A 14,668-nucleotide genomic window follows, 5' to 3' on the forward strand; every position below is an offset into this window, starting at 1 on the left:
TGGCTTAAAGGTGATGTGAGGACTACCTTATTTCCAAAAGTATACCCCTGGTGAAAAAGGTAATCAAAAGATTTGGCTGCTAAATAAACTGCTAGTTGTCACAACAGTTTGTTAGTCATAGAGGCTCTTTTAAGCAGCTTGACACCATGTAAGACATTGATTTGCTATAGGTTGTATTGCAACACCTGTATTGTATTGAAATCCAAAAATATATGATTGCCCCTATTTAAAATTAATTACTGTCTTCTGAGTACAGAGCATTCCCTAATACAATCCAATTAAATCATGGAAATAGGGAAAAATACTGAATGTGGATATCTGCTGCTTATTTTGGCCAAGGTTTACAAGTTGTAGAAAATGTTGATATATAAAAGAGGCTGATATCACTGATATCCCATACTAGTGATCCCACATCATCAAATACTAATCTATTAAAGAAGCACTCTCATCAATTTTTTATCCCTTAAACGGTATAAATGTTATTGTAGTGTCAGTGTGTTAATATACTCACTGATCGCCATCTTCTCCTGTATGCAACATTGCTCTGCTCCTCTCCTGAGTCACATGATGGCTCGTCAGACTCTCTGGATCCCACTACTCTCTCTGTATTATCTAAAAGTGGCTTGTACAATGTCAATTTAAGGAATGTCAGAATGAGGTTACATAGGTTTATATTGTACAAGAGACGTCCGGCACACACAGAGAGTAGTGGGATCTTGAGAGTCTGAATTGCCACCAGATGATTTAGAAGAGGACCAGATCGGTGCTGGATACCAGAGAAGACGGTGATCAGTGAGTATATTAGCACAGTACTGTACATTACACTAACATGTACACAGGTTTAGGGAAAAAAGCTACTGGGAATGCCTTTTCAAATGTTCATTGTTTGTTTTAAAAATTCATTTTCATTGTACGCATTTAATGAGACCTCTTAAAACTAGATCATGCAGGCTGATGATGCCCCAGATTTGTTACACTCTGATAGATTTGGTACATCTCGCTATACACATTAAACACTTTTTTCTGCCTCTTGTTACCTTTTGCTTGGATTACTTTATGCAAACATTTTGCGCAAAATTTTAGCACAATTTTTTTGTGCGTTGGCACAGTTTAATACAAAATCCTTTTGTAGACAGTCTAATACACAACATTTATCTGATGCAAAGCATATAGAAAATGCCAGTTAATATCTCTTATACTCAACAAACAAACAGCAAAATTACATCAAAATATTTAACCTTGTAAGACTTTAATTTTTTACCAGTGAACTAATAACGAGTACTGAGAATATCATTACTCCCTTCTCCTGTACCTTTTTGCTTTTCCACTTTGGTCCTAAAGATAACAAGGCCATGGGACCCTTGCTGATAGGTGGAGGGTTATATATATTCTAGCGAGATTTTTTTTTTTTAAAGCCCGTAATCGGGCTCGAAACCCTATTGCGCTTAAAAAAGTGCACTAGGATGCAGTCTATTGCAGCCCTCTCCAACAGGACCAACAGGAGAAAAGGCCACCAATAACTGTACCCTGTCCCTTCGAGCCAGAAGGCCACAGAGAGGGTAAGGGACAAGTGGCCTCCCCTAGCCAAAGCCAAAGGAGACCCAACCTTACTCCCAGCATCTGCCTGGGTTCCCATCCAAGTGTGAACTAGGAGCCATCGACTGTCAGATACCCTCCCAGGAGAGGAGCACCAGGGCTAAGGGAGAGCAGAACCTGATGGCCACACACTTTTCCCCTAGACCTGTCAAGAGAGGAACCCATAAGGTAACCCATCCTAACAAACCCAAGTGACAAAAGGACAAAATTGAATAGGGTGAAACACAGTGAAAAATAAATATAAAAATAAATAATGAAGGTGGTTCCAGTGTAATACTAGCCAGACCTTTGACCTGGAATTTAAAATATCCCTCATCCTTGCCAGAAGACCTGGAAAAGGGTGTGTGCTCAATAAGTATGAAATTGTGAAGTGCTTGTGCAGATGTGCCGAAACTTAGGTGGGCTTCCCAGACCCAGTGAATTAAGGCACCCGATAGCCACCAATCCTGGGGCACTTCGGTCTTTGAAGCTTACCCAGCTTAATGGCGTCGATCCTGGGGGCCATTCTTTCCACTGGATGACTATATAAGCCACATATTGTACTAATAAGTGCACCAAACCCAGTGTGCATAATGTATCAAGCTACAAGGGCTCCGCAGGCCAAAGCCGCATTTTCAAAAGATATTACACTTGATCAAAAGTCTGAAAAGTGATAGTATATAGAGATGACATATACATTTTATTTTTTACAATATATTATAATAACTGGTATTAGAGCTACAGTCTTCTTTTTCTTGCATTGCTTTTCCTTTCTTGTTACGCAAAGTTTCTTTGTAACACAGAATATTTGTGACATCTTACGTTTGTGTAAGGTTTGTGACACCCGCTCCTTTATAAGTTTGGAGGTTATGCTCAATGTTCTGTCAAACATCATCCACTCTAATAGTTTTGAAATGTGAGAAGCAGGATCTCTGCCATCCTTTGTGGCTGCATCTAGTTGTCTGCAGTCACTGTTATTGCGGCACACAACTATTATACATACTTATTAGAGCAGCAATAACCTGAGGCTTGTCATTCATTTTTATGTGGCATTAGACAGTCAATTGCAGAATGCAATGTACTTCTTCAAATCTTATTCAAATGAGTGAAAACCATTTACTATGGTGTATTTGCGCTCGATGATAAATAGCTCCTGTCCTCTCCTTTAACTTCTAAGACCTTGAATTCATTCTAAGCTTCATGCCTTGAAAACAGCAGGTGGAAAGTTCACATCCCATAAAGATGTAATTAAACTAAGTTATTGCCTCAAATTCACTTTATTTTAGGAATCTCTACAAGCCATTCTTCTCAACATCTAGCTAAGTTATCCTCAATCTCATCATGATTTTCACCTGTCTTTAAAAACAAAGCTATAGCATATACAGTAGATATTGGATTTATGTTTTATTTTGTTTATGCCTGGAATCATGACTACATGGCATGGCATCACACCGGCAAACATAGATCTACTCTGCACTGATGAGGAACAAAGACTCTGAATGGGTCAAGCACTCGACTGTTTAAATTTGCCGAGTGCTATCAGTGGTTTTGATTGATGGCACTCATGCCCATGTTATTTTATGGGACTGTGCACATATTCGTTTTTTTCCCTTGGACTGAGTGGTCCAAGGAAAAAAATTGCATCATGCATGATTTGACTCCAAGAATCAGATGGCACTTGCCCATTCATGTTTATTGGTCCATGAAAAAAATCCGAGTGCGGTCCGATTTTCACAGACTGATAAGGTGGAGAAACTAATTTTTTTTCTCCACCTCCGAGAAACTTGGATCCCACTTTGATCAAACTCTGATGAAACTCTAATCGGACCAATTTTCTTGGATAGAGAGAAAACAGTGGTCTGTACCTAACCAAACAGTGCTGTTTTGGCTGATATCCTTAGTCAATTTTTAGGGTTGGACATAGATGTACGGGAAAGTAACCAATAGGTGGCATTAGGGAGACTACAACCCTAAAACACTGCTGTTATTATCAAGATACACTGAGCAAAGTAAAAATCAACTGGTGTACTCAGAGCAATACCCGTCGTATACCTGGACCTCAATATGAAATTGGTAACAGAACCCCCTTACCCCTCACCTCACCTACAATTTATATTATTGGTTACATCACAGTGGGACTTTTAAGCCCTCCATAACACCATTGCTTGGGTTCAGCCGCTACCCTTTCACCATCAACAAGTCTATTCTCTAACACTACCCTTGTATAAGTGTTCTTCTGTTATTCCAATAAGCATCCATAAGCATGTAAATGTCAGAGATATTCATGGAATGTGTTAAGTGGAAAGAAGAAGCATTGGCATATTTTTTCCTAAATGCTAAATTCATAATAATTTGGGAGTATAACATTGGATGAGAATGTTTCATCAGGACAGGTAATATTTTCATGATAAAGTTTAGCTGACTGATACAAATGAATGGAGTTTATGCTGATATTGATCTGACAATTTCCATGCTGCTCTTTGCCTTTCTAATCACTTTCTTATACTTTGTATCCAAAACTCCTGCTATGTTTCTTCTCATGTTTTGATTTCGCTTTGACATGCCCTCGAATACGCTTAACCGGTTCCCGACCGCCCACTGTAGATAAACGTCGGCGCTTGCCGGGCTCTGTGCAGTGCCGACGTTTAAAAACGGTGGGTGGTCTCGCAGTGCTCAGGACCCCCAGGGTCCTGCAAGCACTGCGATTCCGGTGCAGAGCGTTAGCTCTGACAGGGTACATCATCGGGACCTGATTAGATCAGGTCCCAGTGATGTTAACCCTTTGCTGTCTTCTATATGCTGTGATCTATAGTGATCGCGGCATATAGGAGACAGCAGGAAGAGAGGGGGTCGTCTTACTTACCTCCGAAGACCTCCGTTTCGTTTGAGGACCTGGGGTTGCTATGGCAGCTGGAGGTCACATGACCGCCTCCAGCTCTGCCATATATGGTGTCCTTCCTGTCTGGCTTCAGCTTGTATGTAGCTGAAGTCAGACAGGAGACTCTGACTGAAACAGTCAGTGAAGATCTCATATAATGTAATATATGTGTATTACATTACATGAGATCAGTGATCAGAAAAATAAAAATTAATGTCCCACACAGGGACTAAGTAAAAATGTAAAAAAAAGTAGAAAAAAAGTTTTTAAACTATTAAAAAAAAAAATCACAAAATAAATAAAAATAAATAAATAAAATATTAAACCAATAAATCCGTAAATTATTACAAAACCAAAAAAAGTAAACATATTTGGTATCGCCGCGTCCGAAACAACCCGAGCTATAAAACTGTCACACTAATTAACTCCTTCTGTGCACACCGTAATAAAAATAAATAAAAAACGGAGCAAAAAAATATGTTTTTTCATCATATCGCCAAACAATAAGTGGAAAAAAATGTGATCAAAAAGCAGAATAGAAATAAAAATGGTACCACTGAAAACGTCATCTTGTTCGGCAAAAAAAGCCGCCATACAGCTCCATCAGCCAAAAAATAAAAAAGTTATAGCGCTCAGAATAAAGCAATGCAAAAAAAATATTTTTTTTTCTATAAAATTGTTTTATTGTGTAAAAGCGCCAAAACATAAAAAAAATACAGTAAGTGTAGTATCGCTGTAAACGTACTGACCCAAAGAATAACGCTGCCTGATCACTTTTACCACACGCAGAACGGCATAAAAAAAAACTCAAAAAACAATTCCTGAAGTGTTTCTTTTTGTTAACTTTACCTCCCAAAAAACGGAATAGATCAAAAAATGTCATGTGCCCAAAAATGGTTCCAATAAAAATTTCAACTCGTTCCGCAAAAAACAAGCCATCACATGACTCTATCGGCCGAAATATGGAAAAATTATAGCTCTCAAAATATGGTGATGCAAAAACTAGATTTTGCAAAAAAAGCGTATTTTAGTGTGTGACAGCTGTCAGTCATAAAAACCCGATATAAATCTGGTATCTCTGTAATCGCACCAACCCGAAGAATAAAGTAATCTAATCAGTTATATCACACTAGGAACGGAATAAAAAATAAATAAAACAAATATTATTCACCTGCTACTGATTTGTTTATTATGTTTCCCAAAGATCCCAGTAAGGCTCTGCTCACATTTATCCTGTGCTCTGCGCTGAGCACTTACACCAGAGTTTCCGTGTAAATCTCTGAAATACGTGATTCAGCCAGAACCCATGATGGAAGATTCCCTGTAATGAGGCAGATATAGGCCACTGTGGATGCCGTCTAGCCTGGGATCCCACGGTGTCATTTGTTTTAGACGTGCATAAAAGTGCGGTTGGCCACAGTTTTGTGCACTTCTGAAAAAAAGGACACCACTAAACAGAGGCCAGACGGAGTCCAGAGTAACTCTGCTGCCTCATTACAGTGAATGGATCCTGCAGGGGTTTCATCTGAATTACATCACTTGGAAAATTAGATGGAAACCCCGATGTAAGTGCTCAGCCTAGAGCGCCGGATAAATGTTACGTAAAATGTTCCCAATAAAAGCTTCAACTCAGTCCTCAAAAAAAGCTAGTCCCCACTCAGGTCCATCATCTGTTAAATATATAAGGGACTTCCAAGTTACTGGTAGCAGAAAGGCTCTGGAAAAGCAAAATGGTCCTTGCCCCCCAAAAGAAATTCAGAAAATTTTGTGCTCCCAAATCCAAATGCCTATTCTACAATAATTTGTTCTCCAATTGTCAAATAGCGCTCCTTCCCCCTCAAATCTCACTGTATGGCTAAGTGGTACGATACAGCCACATATGGGGTATTGACACTTTTAGAAGAAATTGTGTGACACATTTCGGCACCATTTTTACCCATTGCCCTGTGTGAAAATGTAAAATCTGAGGGTAAAACTTTTTTTGTGGTAAAAATATAATTATGCTTTTTTCACTGCCCAATGGTATAAATTTAAAAATTAAAAAATGCTCACTACTTCCCTAGATGAATTCCTTGAGAGGTGTAGTTTACAAAATGGGGTCACTTGTGGGGGTTTCTGCTGTTTTGGCATGTCAGCGACTCTTCAAATGTGACATGGTGTCTGCTGCCTATCCCAGCCAACATAGCGCTTCTTTCTCTTCCGAACCCTGCCGTACACCAAAGCAGTGGTTTTCCCCCACATATGGGGTATCGGCGTACTCAGGAGAAATTGTACAACAAATTTCATGGTGCAATTTATCCTGTTACCCTTATGATAATGCAAAATTAGGGAATGAAAAACATTTTTTATGGGAAAAATGTGAAAATTTTATTTTTACGGCTCAATATTATAAACTTCTGTGAAGCAGCTGGGGTGCAAGGTGCTCACCACACATCTAGATAAGTTCCCTAAGGGGTATAGTTTCCAAAATGGTGGCACTTGTGGGGGGTTTCCGCTGTTTAGGCACATTAGGGGCTCCCCAAATGTGACATGGCGTCCGCTAATTATTCAAACAAATTTTACATTCAAAAAGTCAAATGGCGCTCCTTCCCTTTCAAACCCTGCCATGTGCCCAAACAGTAATTTGCCTCCACATATGGGGTATTGGCGTGTTCAGGAGAAATTGCACAACAAATTTCATGGTGCAATTTATCCTGTTACCCTTATGATAATACAAAATTAGGGAATGAAAAACATTTTTTGAGGGAAAAATGTGAAAATTTTATTTTTACGGCTCAATATTATAAACTTCTGTGAAGCACCTTGGGGTTCAAGGTGCTCACCACACATCTAGATAAGTTCCCTAAGGGGTCTAGTTTCCAAAATGGTGTCACTTGTGGGGGGTTTCCACTGTTAAGGCACATCAGGAGCTCTCCAAACGCAACATGGCGTCCGCTAATTATTCAGACAAATTTTACATTCAAAAAGTCTAATGGCGCTCCTTCCCTTCCGAACCCTGCCGTGCGCCCAAACAGTGGTTTTCCCTCACATATTGGGTATCAGCATGCTCAAGAGAAATTGCACACAAAAATTTGGGGTCCATTTTTTCATGTTACCCCTGTGAAAATAAAAAAATTGGGTCTAAAGTAACATTTTTGTGAAAAAAGTTAAATGTTAATTTTTTTCTTCCACATTCCAAAAATTCCTGTGAAGCACCTGAAGGGTTAATAAAGTTCTTGAATGTGGTTTTGAGCACCTTGAGGGGTGCAGTTTTTAGAATGGTGTCACTTTTGGGTATTTTCTGTCATAAAGACCCCTCAAAGTGACTTCAAATATGATGTGGTCCCTAAAAAAATGTTTTTGTAAATTTTGTTGGAAAAATGAGAAATCGCTGGTCAACTTTTAACCCTTATAGCTCCATAAAAAAAAAAATTTGGGTTCCAAAATTGTGCTGATGTAAAGTAGACATGTGGGAAATGTTATTTATTAACTATTTTGTGTGACATATCTCTCTGATTTAAGGGCATGAAAATTCAAAGTTTGAAAATTGCAAAATTTTCGCCAAATTTCCGATTTTTTCACAAATAAACGCAAGTGATATCGAATAAATTTTACCACTATCATGAAGTACAATATGTCACGAAAAAACAATCTCAGAATCAGGGGAATACGTTGAAGCGTTCCAGGGTAATTACTTCATAAACTGGCAGTGGTCAGAATTGAAAAAATTGGCCCGGTCACGAAGGCAAAAACAGGCTCTGGCGCGAAGTGGTTAAACCATTCATACGATTAGTCCACATTACATATTGATTGCAGATTTTCTATGACTGTCCCATTCACCAAAATAGAGCTTGTAAAGACTTGTGATATCACTGTGATCTGTGAAATCACAGTGATCAAAATCCAATAATTAATCAAATCCCCCTTTTTCATCACCTTAGTCATATAAAACTTCTAAAATAAAAAAATATTTTTTTCATTATTTGCAGTTAAGGTTGGGGTTAGGGTTGTGTTAGGGTTAGGGTAGGGTTGTGTTAGGATTAAGGTAGGGTTAGGGTTGTGTTAGGGTTAGGGTAGGTTTAGGGTTGTGCTAGGCTTGGGGTTACAGTTGAGGTTAGGGTTGTGTTAGGGCTAGGGTTAGGGATGTGTTAGGGTTAGGCTTGTGGTTGAAGTTAGTGTTTGGGTTGGGCTTAGGGTTGGGGTTAGGACTGTTTTTTTTTCAAAACTTAAAAAAAAATGATGATGATATGGCGACTAGTGTTCAGTGCAAGTGGTCTCTACTCAAGTTTGCATCAGGAGCTCGGGTATGCACCTAGTATCGTGGGTACTCAAGTATGATGCTCGAGTCTCTGCCCATCATGTTCTGCGGCTGTTAGGCACTCAAAAAAAAGACATGCGGAGATTGCTTGCCATATACGGGAAATTCCCACAAGTTTTTTTTGGCTACCTGTAAGGGACGTCAGGGACAACACTGGGGAGATCACAGAATATACCACCACTGCCATCAATTGTCAGGGATTTCATCAGGGATCCATGCATGCACAATCCCGATTACTCACTATGAAGCTATCGACAAACGAGCAGAGAGTGTATGGCGTCACACCTCTGGATTCCAACGCATGGAATATGTGTATATGCCCTGTATGATTACTGCCAGCTTCACAACAGCCCAATTAATATTATTTGCTGCCACCACTGACTGAGTTTGAATTATAATACAGGCCTGATTGGATCCCTGCTTTCTGGTAGCGTATATGGCTTCAGGGGAGGGAACGATTACAGAGCGAAAGAAACTGAACTATTACATTTTATATTTAATCCACAAGTGAGGCAGTGTTATGAAAAATATACAATGATTTTACAAAGGGGACATTTACTGTACAGAATATACAGTTGCACAAAATAAACAGGACTAAAGAAGACTATAATCGCTGAGACGATTCAGTATAGGTGGAGGGGAGGCACTCCAGATTTGACCGTTACCGAACATGATCTTTTGCTAAAATAAATATATGCTCCTGGCAATGAACACTGATCCATGATCAGCGGATTATTTTATCCCAAAGGGAGAGACCTACCCACACCCCCAGTGATGACATCATATGCACTGGGCTTCAGCCTTCATATTTTTATTAGAAGATCTGGCTTTCGCGATAACTTATCGCTGGTTGATTCCAGAAGCTTGCAAAGGATGCCATATTTTCCAGTATGAATTTACCTTTCGTTAGAGACCACACATGGCTTAGCCGTTATTCTGGCACTTTTGTGCCACAGCTCACCGGAGGGGCTTACAGCTACGAAAAATGATGCATATTGTTCCTTAGCTGATCCCGCCGCTAAAAATATGGGTCCGCGATTATCAGAAGTATAGAACTTCAGATATTCCATATTTCGCATCGTGCCGGCACATCTGCAGATTTCAGCTGGGGATTGTGAGTGTGTTTGAAGCTTTCCTCACCCAGGTGTAAATTATCGCAGGTCTGCGTCAGTGGGAATTGCCCTCACATTTAAATTGGGTTGGCAGCACCCTTTTTGCTAGCATTTGCTTACAAGGCACATCTCATGTGTGTGTTAATTTGCAAAGACGCTACTGGCCAAAGTGTCAGCTCTTCTCTTTTGACAAATACTATAGGGGAGGGGGATGAAGAGGGGTCTGGGACAGAGACTTCTTAATATCTTCTTAATATCTATGACTGGGGAGATTAAAGATTTTCAATATTTCCATGACACTGCCTAACATCTGCAAAACATACAGGGCGGAGATGCGAGCATGTCACTCGAATACCCACGATACTCGATGCATACCCGAGCACCCAATGCAAACTCGAGCAGCGAGCACTTGTTCTCAACACTAATTATGATGTATTCAATATGACGATCTAATGTTTTCAAATGTGTAGTACCCTTGGGTTCAAACTTCTCGTTATACCCCTGGATAAAATCCGTAAGGGCTGTAGTTTCCAAAATGGGGTCAGTTGTGGGGAGTTTCTGCTGTTTAGGCACCTTAAGGGTCCTGCAAATGGTACATGGTGTTCGATGTCTCTTTCAGCCAAATTTGTGTTCCAAAATTCAAATACTGCTCCTTCTGCTCCGAGCCCTGCCATTTGTCCAAGAAGAACTTTTTGACTACATGTGGGGTATCGCTGCGCTTACAAAAAGTGGGTATCAAACTGTGGGGTCCACTTTTCGGTGTTACCTTTTGCAAAAGTGAAAAATTTGGGGCTAAAGCAACATTTTTGTGAAAAGAATGAACTTTTTCAATATGACGACCTAATGTTGTCAAATTCTGTGTAGTACTTGTAGGTTCAAAATGCTGACTATATCCCTAGATAAAATCTTTGAGGGGCGTAGCTTCCAAAAGGAGGTCACTTGTGGGGGGATTCCACTGTTCAGGCACATCAGGGGCTCTCCAAACACGACATGACACCCACAGTCCATTCCATCAAAGTCTGCATTCCAAAATGTAACTCCTTCCTTTCTGAGCCCTGTCGTGCGATCAAACAGTAGTTTTCTCTAATATATGGGTTATCTGTGTAATCAGGAAAAATTGCACAACAAATTTCGCGGTCTATTTTCTCCTGTTAACCTTGTGAAAATAAAAAAATTGGGGCTAAAAGAACATTTTTGTGGGAAAAATTCAATTTTTTTATTTTTACAGCTCTACGTCTAAATAAATTCCCCGAGGGGTCTAGTTTCCAAAATGGCGTCACTTGTGGGCAGTTTTTACTGTTTAGGTACATCAGGGGATCTTCAAACGCGACATGGTGTCCGCTAATTAATCCAGCAAATTTTACATTCAAAAAGTCAAATGCCGCTCCTTCCCTTCTGAGCCCTGCCATGCAGCCAAACAGTAGTTTTCCCCCACATATGAGGTATCTGCATGCTCAGGAGAAATTGCACAACATTTTTGGGGTCCAAATTTTCCTGTTACCCTTGTAAAAATAAAAATAAATAGGTGTAAAGTAACATTTTTGTGAAAAAAGTTAAATGTTCATTTTTTCCTTATATACTGCTCAAAAAAATAAAGGGAACATTCAAATAACACTTCCTAGATCTGAATGAATGAAATATTCTCATTGAATACTTTGTTCTGTACAAAGTTGAATGTGCTGACAACAAAATCACACAAAAATCATCAATGGAACTCAAATTTATTAATCAATGGAGGCCTGGATTTGGAGTCACCCCCAAAATTAAAGTGGAAAAACACACTACAGGCTGATCCAACTTTGATATAATGTCCTTAAAACAAGTCAAAATGAGGCTTAGTATTGTGTGTGGCCTCCACGTGCCTTTATGACCTCCCTACAATGCCTGGGCATACTCTTGATGAGGTTGCAGATGGTCTCCTGTGGGATCTTCTCCCAGACCTGGACTAAAGCATCTGCCAACTCCTGGACAGTCTGTGGTGCAACATGACGCTGGTGGATGGAGCGAGACATGATGTCCCAGATGTGCTCAATCGGATTCTTGTCTGGGGAACGTGTGAGCCAGTCCATAGCTTCAATGCCTTCATCTTGCTGGAACTGCTGACACCCTCCAGCCACATGAGGTCTGGCATTGTCCTGCATTAGGAGGAACCCAGGGCCAACCGCACCAGCATATGGTCTCACAAGGGGTCTGAGGATCTCATCTCGTTACCTAATGGCAGTCAGGCTACCTCTGGCGAGCACATGGAGGGCTGTGCGGCCCTCCAAAGAAATGCCACCCCACACCATTGACCCACTGCCAAACCGGTCATGCTGAAGGATGTTGCAGGCAGCAGATCGCTCTCCATGGCGTCTTCAGACTCTGTCACGTCTGTCACATGTGCTCAGTGTGAATCTGCTTTCATCTGTGAAGAGCACAGGGCGCCAGTGGCAACTTTGCCAATCCTGGTGTTCTGTGGCAAATGAATAGCGTCCTGCACGGTGTTGGGCTGTGAGCACAACTCCCATCTGTGGATGTCGGGCCCTCATACTACCCTCATGGACTCAGTCTCTAATCGTTTGTGCAGACACATGCACATTTGTGGCCTGCTGGAGGTCATTTTGCAGGGCTCTGGCAGTGCTCCTCCTGTTCCTCCTTGCACAAAGGTGGAGGTAGCGGTCCTGCTGTTGGGTTAATGCCCTCCTACGGCCCCCTCCATGTCTCCTGGTGTACTGGCCTGTCTCCTGGTAGCACCTCCAGCCTCTGGACACTACGGTGACAGACACAGCAAATCTTCTTGCCACAGCTCGCATTGATGTGCCATCCTGGATAAGCTGCACTACCTGACAGCTTATGTGGGTTGTAGAGTCCGTCTCATACTACCACGAGTGTGAAAGCACAACCAACATTCAAAAGTGATCAAACATTAGCCAGAAAGCATTGGTACTGAGATGTGGTCTGTGGTCCCCACCTGCAGAATTACTCCTTTATTGAGTGTGTCTTGATAATTGCCAATAATTTCCATCTATTATCTATTTCATTTGCACAACATCATGTGAAATTGATTGTCAATCAGTGTTGCTTCCTAAGTGGACAGTTTGATCTCACAGAAGTTTGATTTACTTGGAGATATATTCTGTTGTTTAAGTGTTCCCTTTATTTGTTTGAGCAGTTTACATTGCTTCAGTTCCCATGAAGCATCTGAAGGGTTAATAAACTTCTTGGATTTGGTTTTGAGCACTTTGAGGGGTGAAGTTTTTAGAATGGTGTCAATGGTATTTTCTGTCATATAGGTCCCTCAAAGTCACTTCAAATGTGATGTGGTCCCCAAAAAAATAGTTTGGTAAATTTTGTCGGAAAAAAAATTATCCCTTATAACTCCCTAATGAAAAAAAGTACCGTATTTTTCGGACTATAAGACGCACTTTTTTCCTCCAAAATTCTGAAGGAAATTGGAGGGTACATCTTATAGTCCGAATGTATGTATATACTGTGGCTGTAGGGGATGTAGGGGGGAACGGCAGTGGCGGAGGAGCAGGGCACAGGAGACAGGAGCCGCCTGCTGCAGCTACACTGCCTGCTGCTGAAGAAAATTAATATTCATCCTCCTTAATAGTGTGCACACTGTCCCGGCAGCGCGGCTTCTGCTGCGGCTCAACGGTCATGTGTGCCCGCTATTAAAGACCATGAATATTCACTACAACCCACTCCCATGGGCGTGGGGAGTAGTGAATATTCATGCTCTTTAATAGCGGGAACACACACCGCCGAGCCACAGCAGGAGCCGCGCTGCGTGTACAGTGTGCGCGCTATCAAGGAGAGTGAAGTCATTGCTCCCCACGTCCATAGTCCCGGCATGGGGAGCAGTGACTATTCCGCAAGACATCTCAGAGTGTGAGGGAGCATTGCAGTGATGTCATGCGTGGCTCACACAGTAAGATCAGTGCTGACAGCAGAGAGGAACACAGCGCTGGAGTAGAGGGAATGAAGGTGAGTATAATTGTTTATTTTTGTATGCAGCATGATGGGGATGGAGGTGCCATACATATCAAGATGGGGGTGCCATGCATACCAGGATGTGGGGTGCCAAGCATACCAGGAAGAGGGATGAGGTGTGCAATGCATACCAGGAAGAGGGATGAGGGGGGCAATGCATACCAGGAAGAGGGATGAGGGGGCCATGCATATCAGGATGAGAGGTGAGGGGTGCCATGCATATTAGGATGGGGGATGAAGGGTGCCGTGCATACCAGGAAGAGGGATGAGGGGTGCCATGCATACCAGGAAGAGGGATGAGGGGTGCCATACATCCCAGGAAGATAGATGTGGGATGTAAGGCATGCACCAGGATGAGGGGGCCATGCATACCAGGATGAGGGGTGCCATGCATACGAGGATGGGGATCAGGTGGTGCAATGAATACCAGGATGGGGATCAGGGCGTGCAATACATACCAGGATGGGGATTGGGGTACCATGAATACCAGGGTGGGGATTTGGGTGCCATGCATACCAGGATGGGGATGAGGGGGGCTATGCATACCATGATGGGGATGAGGGGTGCCATGCATAGCAGAATGGGGATGGGGGATATCAACAGGATTCTGCTTACTAAATGTGTACATGTGCACATTGGCACTTTAATTATTGAAGGCTTCCTTAAATGTGTATACACACTTTGTTCGGCAACAATAGCACTTTACTAAAGGCATGTGCAATATTAGTTACAGATGTAATATACTATTATTTTAAATAGGGTGTTGATAGAATTTTTGGAATAGCCAAGAGGGATGTATGTTTGTTGTGGGCTGTTTTTGAAGGCACCTGT

This window comes from Phyllobates terribilis, unplaced genomic scaffold (assembly GCF_046119375.1).
Source record: "Phyllobates terribilis strain yellow unplaced genomic scaffold, ASM4611937v1 Scaffold_4__5_contigs__length_816908805, whole genome shotgun sequence".
Classification (NCBI taxonomy): Eukaryota; Metazoa; Chordata; class Amphibia; order Anura; family Dendrobatidae; genus Phyllobates; species Phyllobates terribilis.